The sequence below is a fragment of the Toxorhynchites rutilus genome, chromosome 3, assembly GCF_029784135.1.
Source record: "Toxorhynchites rutilus septentrionalis strain SRP chromosome 3, ASM2978413v1, whole genome shotgun sequence".
Lineage (NCBI taxonomy): Eukaryota > Metazoa > Arthropoda > Insecta > Diptera > Culicidae > Toxorhynchites > Toxorhynchites rutilus.
In genome coordinates this window covers 195,356,989-195,377,582 of record NC_073746.1, presented here as the reverse complement: position 1 = coordinate 195,377,582, position 20,594 = coordinate 195,356,989, and the positions used below count along the sequence as shown (strand labels likewise).

The following is a 20,594-nucleotide window of genomic DNA, read 5'->3' as shown; positions in this document are numbered from 1 at the left end:
AACACTAGGGTAGGAGCCTACCTGTTGGTCTCAAATGTTCCTATCTCACGCCTCCACGAAGATCATATGACGACATTTTTAGATCGGGCGTGAACTGGAAACACACACCTGGTCTTGGCTCCGAGAACGGGTGTCGAAAGTGGCTAAGTGAGGGGGTGCGAGCGAGTCAGAGCGCTATATCTCTCCCGGGGAAGGCCTCCCGGGTCATGGAGGCCTTGCCAACCCGCTGTCTCCCGGGCAAAGGAGATACACCCAGACAATGGAGCTAAGGTCAAGACGAATACTACGAATGCGATCACCCGAGGAGGGTCCCCGAACTGGAGCTGGTCCTGGAACGGGCGTAAGAGCGAGCGGCCAGCGGCTGGAGGGCGATGTGCAAGAGCGGGCCACCAGCCGGGTTCAACCCGAAGAGCTACCGCCACACGGAAACAGCAGCCATCGACATCACCAACGAAACGCTGCGCCTACGAGGCGTGTTGCGACTGTCAGACGACAGTCGTCCACACTTGTGGGTACTACTAGGCGACGGATCATGTGGACACACGAAATGAACGAATTCGTGATCCGCGCCTATTACATCTGCACTGCTTTGGAGACGGACATGAGCGGTCGCCCTCTAATACTCGCAATGTTCGAGGAAGCGTATCCTGAGTTCGTCGGGAGGCTTGACCAAAACGCGATGAACGCGAGGCGTAGAGCGATTGTACGCAACAATATGCTCTCCCAAACGCAAGTCGACGAGATCAAGCAGCAGGTGCAGAGAGAACTAAGCTCCAGAACAAGCAGAGCAAGCGATGTGTCGAGACGAAGTTCAGTACGGCTGAGCAATTCATTCGCGAGTGGGGCACGCGAATCAGCACCAGTGGAGGCCACACTACAACAACCCTCTGAGCCGGAAGATCCACAGCCAGATCAACAACTACTACGCGATCTGGTCTTCCATTACGACGAGGCGATCTCACAGTTCCGCGACACGGACCCTTTGTCGCGCCCCAGGATCCCGAAGTTGCAGCATTCCCGCAGGCTGACAAGTGCAGTAAAGCTCATGAACGAGCACGTTCTTCCGCTGCACTTGGTTGATGCTGAGAACATGGAGGAGCTGCAACTGAAAGTTTACTGTGCTGCTGTGGCGACCGCCAAAAGTTTAGGATACCGTATTAGGCCAAGAGGCGGAGTGCTCCAACATCTCCGTGAAAGGCGTGAGCCTCCATGGCGAAGGAGATTGGAGCAACGGATCCTAAACAAGCGCGCCGCAATTGGAAGACTGATGGCGTACAAAAGAGGCAGCAGATCGGTGAAATTATGTCGCCAAGTTGCTGTGATCGTGCGGCCTACTGAACTTCGCCAGCTGGGAGCTCACCAGCTGACGGAAAAACTCGACACACTGGTACAGCAATTGAGCGTCCTAACTAAACGGCTGAAACGTTACTCTGACTCTGCAAAGCGCCAGGAACAAAATCGGATGTTCAGAGATAACGAGAAAGCGTTCTACGACCACATTAGCGACGAGAAGCCCGACTACCGCGAAGGTTTGCCAGATATTAGCGATGTGACGAACTTCTGGGCTGGTATTTGGGAGACCCCAGTAGAACATCGCGACGGGCAAATGTGGTTAAGACGGGAGGAGGAGAGTTGTGGTGAAATTGGAGAGATGCCAGCTATCATCGTCGGAGAGAACGATGTCCGCGAAGCCTCGCGGTACCTGAGGAACTGGGCAGCACCGGGCCCCGATGGTGTCCAGAACTTTTGGCACAAGAAGCTGACCGTCGCACATCCAAAGATAGCTGAGTGCTTCAACAAGGTGCTACGTGACCCACACAACCTTCCTGAATTCGCCACCCGTGGCGTCACCTTCCTCCTCCCGAAAGACAGCAACACATTGAACCCATCAAAGTACAGACCGATAACGTGCCTATCGAGTCTGTACAAAATACTGAGCAGCATAATTACCGCCAAAGTTTCTGCTCACTGCGAACAGCATCACATCATCGCAGAAGAGCAGAAAGGATGCAGGAAAAATACGCATGGCTGCAAAGAACAGGCCATCATCGACGCAGCCATAGTCGGCCAGGCGGTATATAACCAGCGGAACCTAAGTATGGCCTACATCGATTACAGGAAGGCTTATGACTCCATACCTCACTCGTTTCTCGTCCGGGTATTGGAGCTCTACAAAATTGATCCCGTCGTCGTTAGGTTCCTGCAGCATGCGATGAGGCAGTGGAGTACGTCTCTGCACCTCAGTGATGGGGAAAATGTGTTGCAGTCTAGAACGCTGCAGATAAAGAGGGGGATACTCCAAGGCGACTCTTTCAGCCCGCTTTGGTTTTGTCTGGCACTGAACCCCCTCAGTAGGACGCTCAATAGAAACGGTCATGGCTATAAAATAAGGTATGGCGACGGCGCCCACGAAGAAGTGACCCATACCTTCTACATGGATGATCTCAAGGTCTACGCTGATTCACCTCAGCGTCTAGGTGTAGCTATCCGGGTTGTCGAAGACATAAGCAGGGACATCTGCATGGAGTTCGGCCTCGACAAGTGCCGCTGTGTCCATCTGCTGAAAGGGCAGCTTACCGAATCCGGAGGTTACGAGGTCTATGACGGCGAGTTCATAAGAGACATGGTTCGTGGCGAGTCCTATAAATATCTTGGATTCCGACAGCTCACCGGGATTCGCCACTCCGACATCAAGACGGAGCTGCGAGACAAGTTCTTGAGTCGAGTGAACTGTGTCCTGAGGACTTTCCTCAACGCGGGGAACAAGGTACGCGCGATCAACACATTCGCGGTTCCCCTGCTGACCTTCAGTTTTGGTGTAGTCAAATGGAGCAAAACTGACCTAGAGGACCTTGAGAGGAGGATGAGGAAAGCATTTAAAGAGGCCGGAATGCACCATCCTCAATCGGCACTGGAGAGAGTTTCACTGCCACGCAAAGAAGGGGGACTTGGAATAGTCGACATATCTGCACTGTGTGTTGCCCAGGTACGACAACTGCGCGAGTACTTTGCAGAACGCGCCAACCAAAACGCGCTATACCGGGCTGTCTGCGCCGCCGACAGAGGATACAGCGCTCTGCACTTGGCGCAAGCGGAATACCAACTCAACTGCAATCTGCAGACAGTGGAGGAGAAGATTGCAGCTTGGAAGCAGAAGGCAGTGCATGGTGCCCACCCCCATCAACTGGATCGGCCACACGTCGACAAGGCCGCATCTAATCTGTGGCTAACGCGTGGTGAACTCTCTTCAGTAGTAGAAGCCGACATGATAGCCATCCAGGACAGGATAATGCCGACGAGAAACTGCAGGCGGTACGTCTGGCATCAAGACGTTGATGACCTTTGCCGGATGTGCCATCAACCAGGTGAAAACATAGAGCACATTATGGGAGGCTGTCCCGTTTTGGCCAACGCAGCCTACACCGAGCGCCACAACAACGTGGCCCGTATTGTTCATCGACAACTGGCGCTCCAATGTGCTCTACTGGAAGACAACGTACCAAACTACCGGTACCTGCCTGCACCTGTCCTGGAAAATGACCGTTTCAAGCTGTACTGGGATCGCACTGTTCTGACCGACCTCTCGATCCACCACAACCGGCCAGATATAATGGTTTACGACAAGAGCGACCGCAAAGTCACCATCATCGATGTCGCTATTCCACTGAACCAGAATCTGGAGGAGACCAACGGTCGCAAAATCTGCAAGTACCGACCATTGGCCGTGGAGCTCAAGGAACTGTGGGGGCTAAGGGAGGTCCCAAGAATTGTTCCAGTCGTTCTCTCTGGAACTGGAATTGTCCCGAAGACACTTCTGGAAGCGCTAAAGGTGTTGAATATGGAGAAGGAATTGGCCGGCATCCAAAAGTCGGTCATCCTTAGCACCTGCGCGATTGTCCGACAATTTCTCGGTCAGGACTGAAACAGCACGAGCATGCAGATACGTGCATTCCGCAGAGCCTAGTCCCCCTTTGGCATTCAGAAGCCCGGGGGCAGGTGAAAATTCTGGCTAGGTTCGCCTAGTTAAGAAGTGAGATAAGTCTGCTAAAGATAAAGGTAAAAATCTTTTTCATGCTAAATATATTAATTTATCATAACGAAATCGAGGTAAAGTCCCTCGAACCCAAATAAATATATAAGAAATAAAAACTAATTAAAAAAAAAAATCTATAAATATCTCTACCTAAAAAAATTACTACAAATAATATACTTATAAATAAAATTCTTGCATATTCTGCTAACAAAATTAAAGCAAATCTACCTCTTCTATACTCAACATTAAACCCAGAGACTAATTCTGATTCTCCTTCTGCAAAATCAAATGGAGTTCGATTAGTTTCAGCTAAACAAGAAGCAAATCAAACTAATCTTAAAGGATAACAAAAAACAATAAATCAAATATATTTTTGAAAAAAATAAAAACTTACAAAATTATAACCCCCCACTAAAAAAATAAATCTTAATAAAATTAAAGCCAAACTTGCTTCATAAGAAATAGTTTGAGCAACAGCCCGTAAACCCCCCAATAAAGCATAATTAGAATTAGAAGATCACCCAGCAATTATAACAGTATAAACTCTTAATCTAGTAATACAAAAAAAAAATAATACTCCTAAATTAAAAGAATATAATTTAATTAAATAAGGAATACATAACCAAATTAATAAAGATAAAAATAAAGAAAAAATTGGAGAAAAATAATAAACTAAATAATTAGATAATAAAGGATATGTTTGTTCTTTAGTAAATAACTTAACTGCATCTCTAAAAGGTTGTAATAACCCAACAAATCCAACTTTATTAGGACCTTTTCGAATTTGAATATATCCTAAAACTTTTCGTTCTAATAATGTTAAAAAAGCAACTCTAACTAAAATACAAATAATTAATAATAAACTACCTACTAACCCCAATACATAATCATTAAAATACAATACTATTTATAATAATAAAATATTATTTAAATAAATTCTAAATTTATTACACTAATCTGCCAAAATAGTAATTAAACATTATTATCAATCATTTTAATAAAATTTATATTTTTTATATTAGGTCCTTTCGTACTATAATATAATTATTAATTAAAGATAGAAACCAACCTGGCTTACACCGGTTTGAACTCAGATCATGTAAGAATTCAAAGGTCGAACAGACCTAAACTTTAAACTTCTACACCTAAAAATAACTCTTAATCCAACATCGAGGTCGCAATCTTTTTTATCGATATGAACTCTAAAAAAAAATTACGCTGTTATCCCTAAGGTAACTTAAATTTTTAATCAATATTATTGGATCAATTATTCATATATTAATGTATAATACAATTAAAAGTTAATTAAATTTTTATACCACCCCAGTAAAATTTTTAATAAAATTATAATTAAAATAATCCTTAAAAAATTATAAAATATAAAAATAAAGATCTATAGGGTCTTCTCTTCTTTTAATTTTATCTTAACTTTTTAATTAAAAAATTAAATTCTAAAAAAAATTATATAAGACAGTATATATCTTATCCAACCATTCATACAAGCCTCCAATTAAAAGACTATTGATTATGCTACCTTCGCACAGTCAAAATACTGCGGCCCTTTAATAATATTCAGTGGGCAGGTTAGACTTTAAATTAATTTCAAAAAGACATGTTTTTGATAAACAGGTAAATATATATTTATTGCCGAATTCCTTATATAAACCTCTCATTTATAAATAATTTATATAAATTTATATACTAATTTTATCATAATTAATAAACTTTCTTTATTAAAATTTATATTTTAATAAATAACTTAATTTTAAAATAAATAATATGATTATAAAATAAATTAGAACATACTTACTAATAATGACTATTTTTAAGCCTATATTTATTTATTTACTTAATTAAAATTTAAAATTTTATTTTAAAGCTAATCCCTTAAAATATTAATTTTATTAAATTAAATAATTATCTAATTAAATATTTAATTAATAAATCTGAATTAAATTTATTTCTTAAAAAACTAGATATATTTTAAAACGATTAACATTTCATTTCTAAATTTATATTAAAAATAATTATTCCACATTAACTTTTTTATAAATTTAAATCTTTAAAATTCGAGAAAAATTAATATAATAATTAATTAATTAATAAACCCTGATACACAAGGTACAATAAATTAAATTTTCTTTTAAAATAAAAATTTTTCAATTTATTTCAATCTTCTTTTACAATACTAATAAACTATAATAAAAATTATTATTTATTTAAATAATACTAAAACTTTAAATTATAAAATTATTTTTAATTAATTTTATTTAAATAATATAAAAAATAAATAAAATTAATAAATAAAATTTATTCAATTTAAATTGAATTGCACAAATTTCTTTTCAATGTAAATGAAATACTTTACTAATTAAGCTTTAAATTGACTTTCTAGATACACTTTCCAGTACATCTACTATGTTACAACTTATCTTATTTTAATTATAAGAACGATGGGCGATATGTACATAATTTAGAGCTAAAATCTTATAAATAATCTTTTTTATAATACTATCAAATCCACTTTCAAAAATTTAATTTCAAAATTTTATCCATATAAATAAATTTATTGTAATCCATCTCTACTTAAATATAAACTGCACCTTGATCTGACATTTTTTATTAATTTTAAATTATGAAAATTTTATCTTATAATATATTCTGATGACGACGATATACAAATTAAATTAATTTAAGTAAGGTTCAATGTGGATTATCAATTACAGGACAGATTCCTCTGAATAGACTAAATTACCGCCAAATTTTTTAAATTTCAAGAATATAACTAATACTACTTTAATATTTTATTATTTATTTTTAATAATAGGGTATCTAATCCTAGTTTATTACAAAAAGTTTACAGCTTAAATTTATTTTTCAAATAACAATAACAATAATTTAATAATTTCACCTAATAAATTAATTTTTATATTATAAATAAACAATTTAACTAATATTAAAAATTTTTACTTATATTATTTGTATAACCGCGGTAGCTGGCACAAATTTTACCAATATTAAAAATTATTACTAATACAAAATTTCTTTTTTTCTTTAATATTAATTACTGAGAATAAATAAAACTAATTAATTTTTTAAAAATTAAATAATTTCGCACAAAAATTTACATGTAAAATAAAATAATAGTAAAAAATTTAACCATAATAAAATTATTTACATATTATATTTAAAATATTCAAATAAATCATTTATAAAAAAAAAATAATTAATTTAATAATATATTCATCATAATCAAACAAACAAATTAAACTAATAAAAACAACTTAGCTCAATTCTTTCCACGTGTCAAAAATTTTTACACCCCCTAAATATAAAAATATTTTAACTTATAAAATTTTTCAATTAATTTATAAAAAAAATAATTAATTTAATAATATATTCATCATAATCAAACAAACAAATTAAACTAATAAAAACAACTTACCTCAATTCTTTCCAAGTGTCAAAAATTTTTACACCCCCTAAATATAAAAATATTTTAACTAATAAAATTTTTCAATTAATTTATAAAAAAAAAATAATTAATTTAATAATATATTCATCATAATCAAACAAACAAATTAAACTAATAAAAACAACTTAGCTCAATTCTTTCCAAGTGTCAACAATTTTTACACCCCCTAAATATAAAAATATTTTAACTAATAAAATTTTTCAATTAATTTATAAAAAAAATAATTAATTTAATAATATATTCATCATAATCAAACAAACAAATTAAACTAATAAAAACAACTTAGCTCAATTCTTTCCAAGTGTCAAAAATTTTTACACCCCCTAAATAAAAAAAATATTTTAACTAATAAAATTTTTCAATTAATTTATAAAAAAAAATAATTAATTTAATAATATATTCATCATAATCAAACAAACAAATTAAACTAATAAAAACAACTTGACTCAATTCTTTCCTCGACGCGCAACCAATATTAATAATTTTATTTTATATTTAAAATTTTATATTTATATATAATTATTTAATATTAAATTATATATTTTATTAATTAAATATTTTTTATACTCCCTTTATATAAATTATTTATAATATATATATATTTATAATTATATAAATTAATTATGTTTATTTATTTAATATAAATAATTTAATATAATATAAATAAATAAAATACAATGAATATATTTATATATAAATTATTTATATGTATATAGATCTTTTTTTTCTCTGTAAATATAGGCCGAATAGGCATATAAATAATACACTAACGATAATATAATCTTTATTAATTAATTCTCTTAATTTATATATATAATATATTTATTAATAGATCTAAATATATATATATATAATAGATGACTATATTATTAAATATTTTATTAATTTATATAATACATTTATATATATATATATATATTAAACATTTATATAATATATATATATATATATATATATATATATATATATATATATATATATATATATATATATATATATATATATATATATAATTAATTCTAAAAATAATTATTTAAATTAAATTTAAATTAAAAATTTTAAAAATAAACATTTATAAACTTTATTTTAAATGCCTTTCAAAATTAAATCTTAATCATGTTATTTTTTTTTTACTTATAATAATAGAAAAAAAAATAAAAATGAATTGCCTGATAAAAGGATTACCTTGATAGGGTAAATTATAAAAATTTAATATTTTTATTCATTATATTTAATAGAATTAAACTATTTCTAAAAATTTCAAAAATTTTTGTGCATCATGCACTAAAATATATTTATATAATTCAATTATATTTAAAAAGATAAGCTAAATTAAGCTACTGGGCTCATACCCCATTTATAAAGGTTATAATCCTTTTCTTTTTAATTAAAAAATTTTCAAATAATATTTTTATAATAACATTAATTTTTGGAACTTTATTAACAATTTCTTCAAACTCTTGATTAGGAGTTTGAATAGGATTAGAAATTAATTTACTTTCATTTATTCCCCTAATAAATGAAAATAAAAAAAATATATTAATATCCGAAAGAAGTCTAAAATATTTTTTGATTCAAGCTTATGCTTCTTCTATTTTATTATTTTCAATTTTATTATTATTATTATTCAATTTTAACTTAATTATTAAAAATAACGTTATTCATTTAATAATTTATTCAACTTTAGCATTAAAAAGAGGAATTGCCCCCTTCCACTTTTGATTCCCTGAAGTAATAGAAGGATTAAATTGAATTAATAATTTAATTTTAATAACATGACAAAAAATTGCCCCCTTAATAATAATTTCTTATAATTCAAATTATAATTTATTATTCATTTTTATTTTATTTTCTATAATTATTGGAGCATTAGGAGGATTAAATCAAACCTCCTTACGAAAATTAATAGCATTTTCTTCAATTAATCATTTAAGATGAATATTAATAGCAATAATATATAATGAATATTTATGACTAATATACTTTTTTTTATATTCTTTCCTATCATCTTCTATTATTTTAATTTTCAATAATTTTAAATTATATTATTTTAATCAAATTTAATACTTTTCATTAATAAACCCAATTATTAAATTTATAATTTTCATTAATTTATTATCTTTAGGAGGACTCCCTCCATTTTTAGGATTCTTCCCTGAATGAATAATTATTGAAAATTTAACAAAAATAAATCATTATTTTTTAATATTTATAGCAATTTGTATAACTTTAATTACATTATTTTATTATTTACGAATATCATATAGAATTTATATATTAAATTTCTATAAAAATTCATGAATTATAAAAAATTTTAATAACAATTCTCTTCTAATTTTATTTATAAATTTTACCTCTATTATAGGATTAATAATAATTTTCTCATTTTATTTAATCTTATAAAGAGTTTAAGTTAATAAAACTATTAGTTTTCAAAGCTAAAAATACTTGTAAAATCTTTTAATTCTTAAACTTTAATAATTATTCCTTATTCCTTCAGAATTGCAATCTAATATCATTATTGACTATAAAGTTTGATTAAAAAGAAAATATTCTTATAAATAAATTTACAATTTATTGCCTAAATTTCAGCCATTCAATCGCGACAATGGCTATTTTCTACAAATCATAAAGATATTGGAACTTTATATTTTATTTTTGGAGCATGAGCAGGGATAATTGGAACATCAATAAGAATTTTAATTCGTTTAGAACTAAGACAACCAGGAATATTTATTGGTAATGATCAAATTTATAATGTAATTGTAACCGCCCATGCATTTGTAATATTTTTTTTCATAGTAATACCTATTATAATTGGAGGATTTGGTAATTGATTAGTACCTTTAATACTAGGAGCTCCTGATATAGCATTCCCACGAATAAATAATATAAGATTTTGACTTCTTCCTCCATCTATTACCTTATTACTCTCAAGCAGAATAGTTGAAAATGGATCAGGAACTGGTTGAACAGTTTATCCCCCTCTTTCATCTAATATTGCTCATAATGGATCATCAGTTGATTTAACAATTTTTTCTCTTCATTTAGCAGGAATTTCTTCAATTTTAGGAGCTATTAATTTTATTACCACTATTATTAACATACGACCTGAAGGAATTTCTTTAGATCGAATACCCTTATTTGTATGATCAGTAATTATTACAGCAATTCTTCTTCTTTTATCTTTACCAGTATTAGCAGGAGCTATTACTGTACTTCTTACAGATCGTAATTTAAATACTTCATTTTTCGACCCAATTGGAGGAGGTGATCCAATTCTTTATCAACACTTATTTTGATTTTTTGGACATCCAGAAGTATATATTTTAATTCTTCCAGGATTTGGAATAATTTCTCATATTATTACTCAAGAAAGAGGTAAAAAGGAAACATTTGGGACTTTAGGAATAATTTATGCTATATTAGCTATTGGACTTTTAGGATTTATTGTATGAGCTCATCATATATTTACAGTTGGTATAGATGTTGATACTCGAGCTTACTTTACTTCAGCTACTATAATTATTGCAGTTCCTACAGGAATTAAAATTTTTAGTTGATTAGCCACTCTTCATGGTACTCAATTAAATTATAATCCTACATTATTATGATCATTAGGATTTGTTTTTTTATTTACTGTAGGAGGATTAACAGGTGTAATTTTAGCAAATTCTTCAATTGATATTATTCTTCATGATACTTATTATGTAGTAGCTCATTTTCATTATGTTCTCTCTATAGGAGCAGTATTTGCAATTATAGCAGGATTTATTCATTGATACCCTTCATTAACAGGATTAATTATAAACCCCTTATGATTAAAAATTCAATTTATAATTATATTTATTGGAGTAAATTTAACATTTTTTCCTCAACATTTTTTAGGATTAGCAGGTATACCCCGTCGTTATTCAGATTTTCCAGATAGTTATTTAACATGAAATATTATTTCTTCTTTAGGTAGTTCTATCTCATTAATTGCTATTTTATTTTTCCTATTTATTATTTGAGAAAGTATAATTACTAAACGAACTCCTTCATTCCCCATACAACTTTCTTCTTCAATTGAATGATATCATTCTATACCTCCTATAGAACACACATATTCAGAACTTCCTATTTTATCATCAAATTTCTAATATGGCAGAATAGTGCAATGAATTTAAGCTTCATATATAAAGATTTTTTCTTTTATTAGAAAATGGCAACATGATCTAATTTAGGATTACAAAATAGAATTTCTCCTTTAATAGAACAATTAAACTTTTTTCATGATCATACTATTTTAATTTTAATTATAATTACAACATTAATTGCTTATATTATAATTATATTATTTTTTAATAAATTTACCAATCGATATCTTCTTCATGGTCAAACAATTGAAATTATTTGAACAATTTTACCTGCAATTATTCTTATATTTATTGCCTTTCCCTCTCTTCGTCTTTTATATTTAATAGATGAAATTAATAATCCTTTAATTACTCTAAAAACTATTGGACATCAATGATATTGAAGATATGAATATTCAAATTTTACTAATTTAGAATTTGATTCTTATATAACTCCTACCAATGAACTTAATATAGATGGATTCCGCCTATTAGATGTAGATAATCGAATTATTTTACCTTTTAATAATCAAATTCGAATTTTAGTAACAGCTACAGATGTTCTTCATTCATGAACAATCCCAGCCCTAGGTGTAAAAATTGACGCAACTCCAGGACGATTAAATCAAACTAATTTCTTAATTAATCAACCTGGATTATTTTTTGGACAATGTTCAGAAATTTGTGGAGCAAACCATAGCTTTATACCAATTGTTATTGAAAGAATCCCAATAAATTTCTTTATTAAATGAATTTCATCTCAAATCAATTCATTAGATGACTGAAAGCAAGTAATGATCTCTTAAATCATATTATAGTAAATTAGCAATTACTTCTAATGATATTAACATTTCTCTCAAAAAAATTAGTTTAATCAAAACCTTAGTTTGTCAAACTAAAAATATTAATAATTTAATATTTTTTAATTCCTCAAATATCTCCATTAAGATGGTTAACTTTATTCTTTATTTTTTCATTTACTTTAATAATTTTTAATATTAAAAATTATTATTGCTTTTTTTATTCTTTAAATTCAACCCCCCAACTATTAAATATTAAACAATCTAAATTAAATTGAAAATGATAACTAATCTATTTTCAGTATTTGACCCTTCAACAACAATTTTTAATATATCCTTAAATTGAATAAGAACTTTTTTAGGTTTATTAATTATTCCATCTTCTTATTGATTAATCCCTAATCGATTCCAAATTATTTGAAATAATATTTTATTAACTTTACATAAAGAATTTAAAACTCTTTTAGGTCCAACTAATAATAATAAAAGAACTTTAATATTTATTTCTTTATTTTCTTTAATTATATTTAATAATTTTTTAGGACTTTTTCCTTATATCTTTACAAGAACTAGTCATTTGACATTAACTTTAACCTTAGCTTTTCCTTTATGATTAAGAATTATAATTTATGGATGAACAACTCACACACAACATATATTTGCTCATTTAGTTCCTCAAGGAACCCCCGCAATCCTAATACCTTTTATAGTATGTATTGAAACAATTAGAAATGTAATTCGTCCAGGAACTTTAGCCATTCGATTAACCGCAAATATAATTGCTGGTCATTTACTTTTAACCCTTTCAGGAAATACTGGACCTATATCTACATCTTACATTATTATAGGAATTATTTTAATTGTTCAAATTGCTTTATTATTACTTGAATCAGCAGTCGCTATTATTCAATCTTATGTATTTTCAGTTTTAAGTACTTTATATTCTAGAGAAGTAAATTAATGTCAACAAAAATAAATCATCCCTTTCATTTAGTAGACTATAGTCCATGACCTTTATTAGGAGCAATTAGAGCAATAACAATAACTACAGGATTAGTTCAATGATTCCATCAATATAATAATAATTTATTTATTTTAGGAAATATTATTACCCTATTAATTATATATCAATGATGACGAGATATTTCTCGAGAAAGTACTTTCCAAGGACTTCATACTTTCAATGTAACCTTAGGTCTTCGATGAGGAATAATTCTTTTTATTATCTCTGAAATTTTCTTTTTTGTTTCATTTTTTTGAGCATTTTTTCATAGAAGATTATCTCCTACAATTGAACTAGGAATAATATGACCTCCTATCGGAATCCATCCATTTAATCCTTTTCAAATTCCTTTATTAAATACAGCTATTCTATTAGCATCAGGAATTACTGTAACTTGAGCTCATCATAGATTAATAGAAAATAATCATACTCAAACAATTCAAAGATTATTCTTTACAGGACTTTTAGGAATTTATTTCTCAATTTTACAAGGATATGAATATATAGAAGCCCCATTTACTATTGCAGATAATGTTTATGGCTCAACATCTTTCATATCAACAGGATTCCACGGACTTCATGTTTTAATTGGAACTTCTTTTTTATTAATTTGTTTTTTACGTCATATTAATCATCATTTTTCAAAAAATCACCATTTTGGATTTGAAGCAGCAGCATGATATTGACACTTTGTAGATGTAGTTTGATTATTTTTATATATTTCAATTTACTGATGAGGAGGTTAATTTATAAAGTATATGTATGTATAAATGACTTCCAATCATTAGGACTAAATAATTTTAGTATAAATAATTTTAACACTTACTATTATAAGTCTAATTATTTTAACTATTTCTATTATTATAATAATAATAGCAACCTTTTTATCTAAAAAAACCATTACTGATCGTGAAAAATCTTCCCCTTTTGAATGTGGATTTGACCCTATAAATTATTCTCGTTTACCCTTCTCTCTTCGATTTTTCTTAATTGCAATTATTTTCTTAATTTTTGATGTAGAAATTGCTCTTCTTCTCCCGATAATCTTAATTTTTAAATCATCAAATTTAATAAATTGAACAATTACTAGCCTTTTCTTTATTTTTATTCTATTAATTGGATTATACCACGAATGAAACCAAGGAGCATTAGAATGAAATAATTAAATCTCAACCAAATATGAAGCGATATATTGCAATTAGTTTCGGCCTAATCTTAGGTGAATTACACCCATATTTTTAAAAAATAAATAAATAGGATAATAGTTAATTATAACATTTAACTTGCACTTAAAAAATATTGATTCAATCAATTTATCTTAAATTAATTGAAACCAAAAAGAGGTATATTACTGTTAATAATATTAATGAATTTTAAATTCCAATTAAGAAATATAAATGGAATTAAACCATTAAAGATAAAAGTTAGCAGCTTTTTCTTGATCACCATATTTCTATTAATATTTATTTATATAGTTTAAAAAAAACATTACATTTTCAATGTAAAATTAATAAACTTTATTTATAAATATTTTCAATATTTAAAAATTAAAATAATTTCCTTAACAACTTCAATGTTACACTCTAAATATAAGCTATTTAAATTAATTTAAAAATATTATTAATAATAAAATTACAATTCAAATAAAATATCTTATTAAATAAATTTTCAAATTATTATTTTGAAACTCTTGAATATATAAAGAATACTTTTTTATTTGATAATATAATATATGTCCACCAAAATATTCTCTTCAACCTTGATCAAATCTTTTATATGAAAATAATCCTATTTTTAATGGCAATTTAATAATAATTAAAGTCGAAATATATGGCATAAATCATATTATCCCAATAAATCTTCTAAATTTATAAAATATAAAAGATTTATTATTACTAAATAAATTTTCATAATTTAATAAATAACCTATCAAACCCCCTAAAACACAAACCATTAATGTTAAAAATTTTATCATTTTAGGTAGATTAATTATCTCTGGATTAAAAAATATTAATCATCTAAGAAAACTTCCTCCAATAATAGCTATAATTATTAAAAAAAAAATTCTAAAATTTATAATTCATCTCTTATCATTTAATATATTTAAAACTATATTTTTAAAATCCCCTGTTATAGAATAATAAACTAATCGAAAAGAATAACAAACCGTTAACCCAGTTGAAAAAAAAGAAAAAAAGAAAAAAAATTTATATAAGAAAGTATAACAACTTCTAAGATTAAATCCTTTGAATAAAATCCAGCCAAAAAAGGCATTCCACACAAAGCTAAATTAGCAATATTAAAACATCTACAAACTAAAGGTATTCTTATAAACAACCCTCCTATATAGCGAATATCTTGTATATTTTTTATATTATGAATAATTACTCCTGCACATATAAATAATAATGCCTTAAATAAAGCATGAGTTAAAAGATGAAAAAATGCTAATTTAAATTCTCCAATAGATAAAATTCTTATTATTAATCCTAATTGTCTTAAAGTAGATAAAGCAATATTTTTTTTTAAATCATACTCAAAATTAGCCCCTAATCCAGCTATAAATATCGTTAATCCTGAAATTAATAATAAAATTTGACCAAATAATGAATCTACTAATAAAATATTAAAACGAATCAATAAATAAACCCCTGCAGTTACTAAAGTTGAAGAATGAACTAAAGCAGAAACAGGAGTAGGAGCTGCTATAGCAGCAGGTAATCAAGAAGAAAAAGGAATTTGAGCTCTTTTAGTTATAGCTGCTAATATCACCAACCCTCCAATTATAAATATTTCAAAATTTTCCTTATTAATTTCTAAATAAAAAATATAATTTCAACTTCCATAATTTAATATCCAAGCAATAGCTAATAATAAAGCTACATCACCAATTCGATTTGATAAAGCTGTTAACATCCCAGCATTATAAGATTTTACATTTTGAAAATAAATTACTAAACAATAAGAAACTAATCCTAACCCATCTCATCCTAATAAAATTCTAATTAAATTAGGACTAATAATTAATATTATCATTGATATAACAAATATTAAAACTAATAAAATAAATCGATTTTTATTAAAATCTCTAGATATATAATCATCTCTATATAAAATTACTAAAGAAGAAATTAATAATACAAAAGATATAAATATCAATCTTATTCAATCCAATAAAAAAGTCATAACAATTGAAGTCGAATATAAAGAAATAATTTCTCATTCAATAAAATAAATTAAATCATTCAATAAAAAATTTAAACTAAATATAAAAAAATTAAATCTAATAAAAATTAAAAAATAAAATCTAACCTTACAATAATTAATTAAAGAATTCACGATTTAAAATGAAAATTCATATCATTGACACCACAAATCAATATTTTTTTTAAACTATTTAAATTAAATTCATAATATACAAATATCACTTTTTAAAATTAAAAAATTTAAAGGTAATCAATGTAATATTAATAATAAATACTCTCGACTTGTCCCAAAAGAAAAAAAATTAACCCCAGAATAAATTTTACCATGTTGACTATATGAAAATAAATAAAGAGTATAGGCCGCTCTAAAAAAAGATAATAATCTTAAACCAATTATAGTTAATCAAGATCATCTTACAATTCTATTTATTAAACTAATTTCCCCTAATAAATTTAATGTTGGAGGAGCCGCCATATTCCCAGCACATAATAAAAATCATCATAAAACTATTCTAGGTATAAAATTTAATATCCCCTTATTAATTAATAAACTTCGTCTATTTATTCGTTCATAAGAAATATTTGCTAAACAAAATAATCCAGAAGAACATAAACCATGAGCAATTATTAAAGTATATGATCCTCTTAATCCTCAATAAGTTATAGTTATTAAACCTCTTAAAACAATCCCTATATGAGCTACAGAAGAATAAGCAATTAATGCCTTTAAATCCATTTGACGTAAACAAATTAATCTTACTAACACACCCCCTATTAAACTAATTCTAATTCATCAATAATTAAATTTTATACCTAAAATTTGTAAAAATGAAAAAACACGTAATAATCCATAACCTCCTAATTTTAGTAAAACACCAGCTAAAATTATAGAACCAGAAATAGGAGCTTCAACATGAGCTTTTGGTAATCATAAATGAACTAAAAATATTGGTATTTTTACTAAAAAAGCAAAAATTATACATAAATATAAAAATTTTAAATTATAATATTTTAAATAATTTAATATAATCAAATTTATAGTATTTAAATCATTTTTAACAAAAAAAATTCCAATTAATAAAGGTAAAGAAGCTAATAAAGTATAAAATAATAAATAAATTCCTGCTTGTAAACGCTCTGGCTGATAACCTCATCCTAAAATCAAAAATAATGTAGGAATTAATCTTCTCTCAAAAAATAAATAAAATATAAATATTCTTAATGAACTAAAAGTAAATACTAATATCAATAATAACAATAAAATTATAAAAATAAATAATTTTCTATAATTAAAAACACGATAAATTATTTCTCTAGCTATTAATATTAAGGCACAAATCCAAAATCTCAATATAATTAAACCATAAGAAATTAAATCTAATCCAAAATAATAAGAAATATCACAAAAATAATTTATTATTACAATTTTTAATATAAATATAAATCTCCCTAAAAATAATAAACATTGAACCATTCAATAATTTTTTTTATATAATAATAATAAACAAATAATAAAAAAAATAAATTTTAACATTGTAAAATTGAAAATCTTTGAAAATAATCATTCCCATGAGTTCGAACTATAGAAACTAAAATAGATAACCCTAATACCCCCTCACAAACACAAAAAGTTAAAAAAAATATTCTAAAATACTTTTCATTTTCTATATAATTAAAAAAAAAAATATTATAAATAATATTAAAACCATAAATTCTAATGCCAATAACATACATAATAAATGCTTTCGTCTAGAAATAAATACTAAACATCCAATTATAAATATTACTATAATAAATAATAAAAATAAATTTACCATTAATTTAGTTTTAATAGTTTAATCAAAACCTTAGTCTTGTAAACTAAAAATAAAATTTTTTTTTAAAACATCAAGAAAAAAGAAAATTCTTTTTCATTAATTCCCAAAATTAATATTTTTTATAAACTATTTCTTGATATTTTTATAACTTTTATTTTCTCATCTCTTATAATTAGATTAATTTTCACACAAATTAATCACCCTTTAACTATAGGATTAATTCTTTTAATTCAAACATTTTTAATTTGTATAATTTCAGGAATTTATATCCAAACATTTTGATATGCTTATATTTTATTTTTAATTTTTATAGGAGGAATATTAGTTCTATTTATTTATGTAACCTCTCTTTCATCAAATGAAATATTTTCTTTTTCAATAAAATTATCAATTATTCTATATTTTATACTAATTATCTTTTTAATAATTTTTTTTTATAGATAAAATAATAATTGAAACATTTATTAATAATTACGAAATAAATTTATTATCAAATTTTAAATCTTTATATATAGAAAATATTTTATCTTTAAATAAAATATATAGTTTTCCTACAAATTTAATTACTTTACTTTTAATTAATTATTTATTTTTAACATTATTAGTTACAGTAAAAATCTCTATAAAAAATTATGGACCTTTACGTCCATTAACTTAATTAACAAAATTATTTATGAAATTAATGAATAAACCAATTCGAAATACCCACCCTTTATTTAAAATTATAAATAATGCACTAATTGATTTACCTGCCCCCTCTAATATTTCAATTTGATGAAATTTCGGATCTCTTTTAGGGCTTTGTTTAATAATTCAAGTTTTAACAGGTCTTTTTTTAGCTATACATTATACAGCAGATATTGAAACTGCTTTTAATAGTGTAAATCATATTTATCGAGATGTTAATAATGGATGACTACTCCGAATTTGTCACGCAAACGGAGCTTCATTTTTTTTGCATGTTTATTTACTCATGTAGGACGAGGTATTTATTATAATTCATTTCTTTATATTCCTACATGAATAGTAGGAGTAATTATATTATTTATAACAATAGCAACTGGATTTTTAGGATATGTTTTACCTTGAGGACAAATATCTTTTTGAGGAGCAACTGTTATTACAAATCTTTTATCAGCTATTCCTTATTTAGGAAATGATTTAGTTCAATGAATTTGAGGAGGATTCGCAATTGATAACGCAACTTTAACTCGATTTTTTACTTTTCATTTTATTTTACCTTTTATTATTTTAGCTTTAACAATAATTCACCTTTTATTAGGATTAAATAGAAATATTGATGAAATTCCATTTCACCCATATTTTATTTATAAAGATATAGCAGGATTTATTATCTTTATTTGAATTTTAATCACTTTTATTTGAAAATTTAATTATTTATTAATAGACCCAGAAAATTTTATTCCAGCTAATCCATTAGTAACCCCTGTTCATATTCAACCTGAATGATATTTTTATTTGCTTATGCAATTTTACGATCAATTCTTAATAAATTAGGAGGAGTAATTGCTTTAGTTATATCAATTGCCATTTTAATAATTTTACCTTTTACTCATATAAGTAAATTTCAAGGACTTCAATTTTATCCTCTTAACCAAATTCTATTTTGAAGAATAACATCTATTACATGCCTATTAACTTGAATTGGAGCACGACCCGTAGAAATCCCTTATATTATAACAGGACAAATTTTAACAGTTTTATATTTTTTATATTTTATTATTAATCCCCTTTTATCAAAATACTGAGATAACCTTTTAAATTAATTAATAAGCTTTTACAGCATATGTTTTGAAAACATAAGAAAGAAGTAAACTCTTCTATTAATTTTATACTAAAAATCATTCATTATAAAGAAAAAAAAAATTTTTACCCCAATAAAAAAAAATATTTTTATTTTTTTTTTTTTTTTATAGAGGTGAGGAACGCTCTACCAGCCTTATCTGGGAAGGGTTAACCCAGACGTCGAGTGGGGATCGCACCCACAAAATCCAAGCCCTCTACTCGTTGCCTTATTCCCCCTGGGACCACATCTAGGCGACTACTTCAGGGGGCGGCTGTGCTCATGCACTCTTCGAGTTTTCAACGCTGACTAGCGTTGTCCTTCCCTTTTTCTCAACA

At 27.4% G+C, this 20,594-nt stretch overlaps 2 pseudogenes; one reads left to right on the top strand and one right to left on the bottom strand.

Moving 5' to 3' along the window:
* Positions 1-15,212: 15,212 nt before the first annotated feature.
* LOC129779537 (NADH-ubiquinone oxidoreductase chain 5-like) lies at positions 15,213-16,526 on the bottom strand (annotated as a pseudogene).
* A 2,359-nt stretch (positions 16,527-18,885) lies between these two features.
* Positions 18,886-20,239, top strand: LOC129779116 (cytochrome b-like; annotated as a pseudogene).
* The last annotated feature ends 355 nt before the right edge of the window (positions 20,240-20,594 follow it).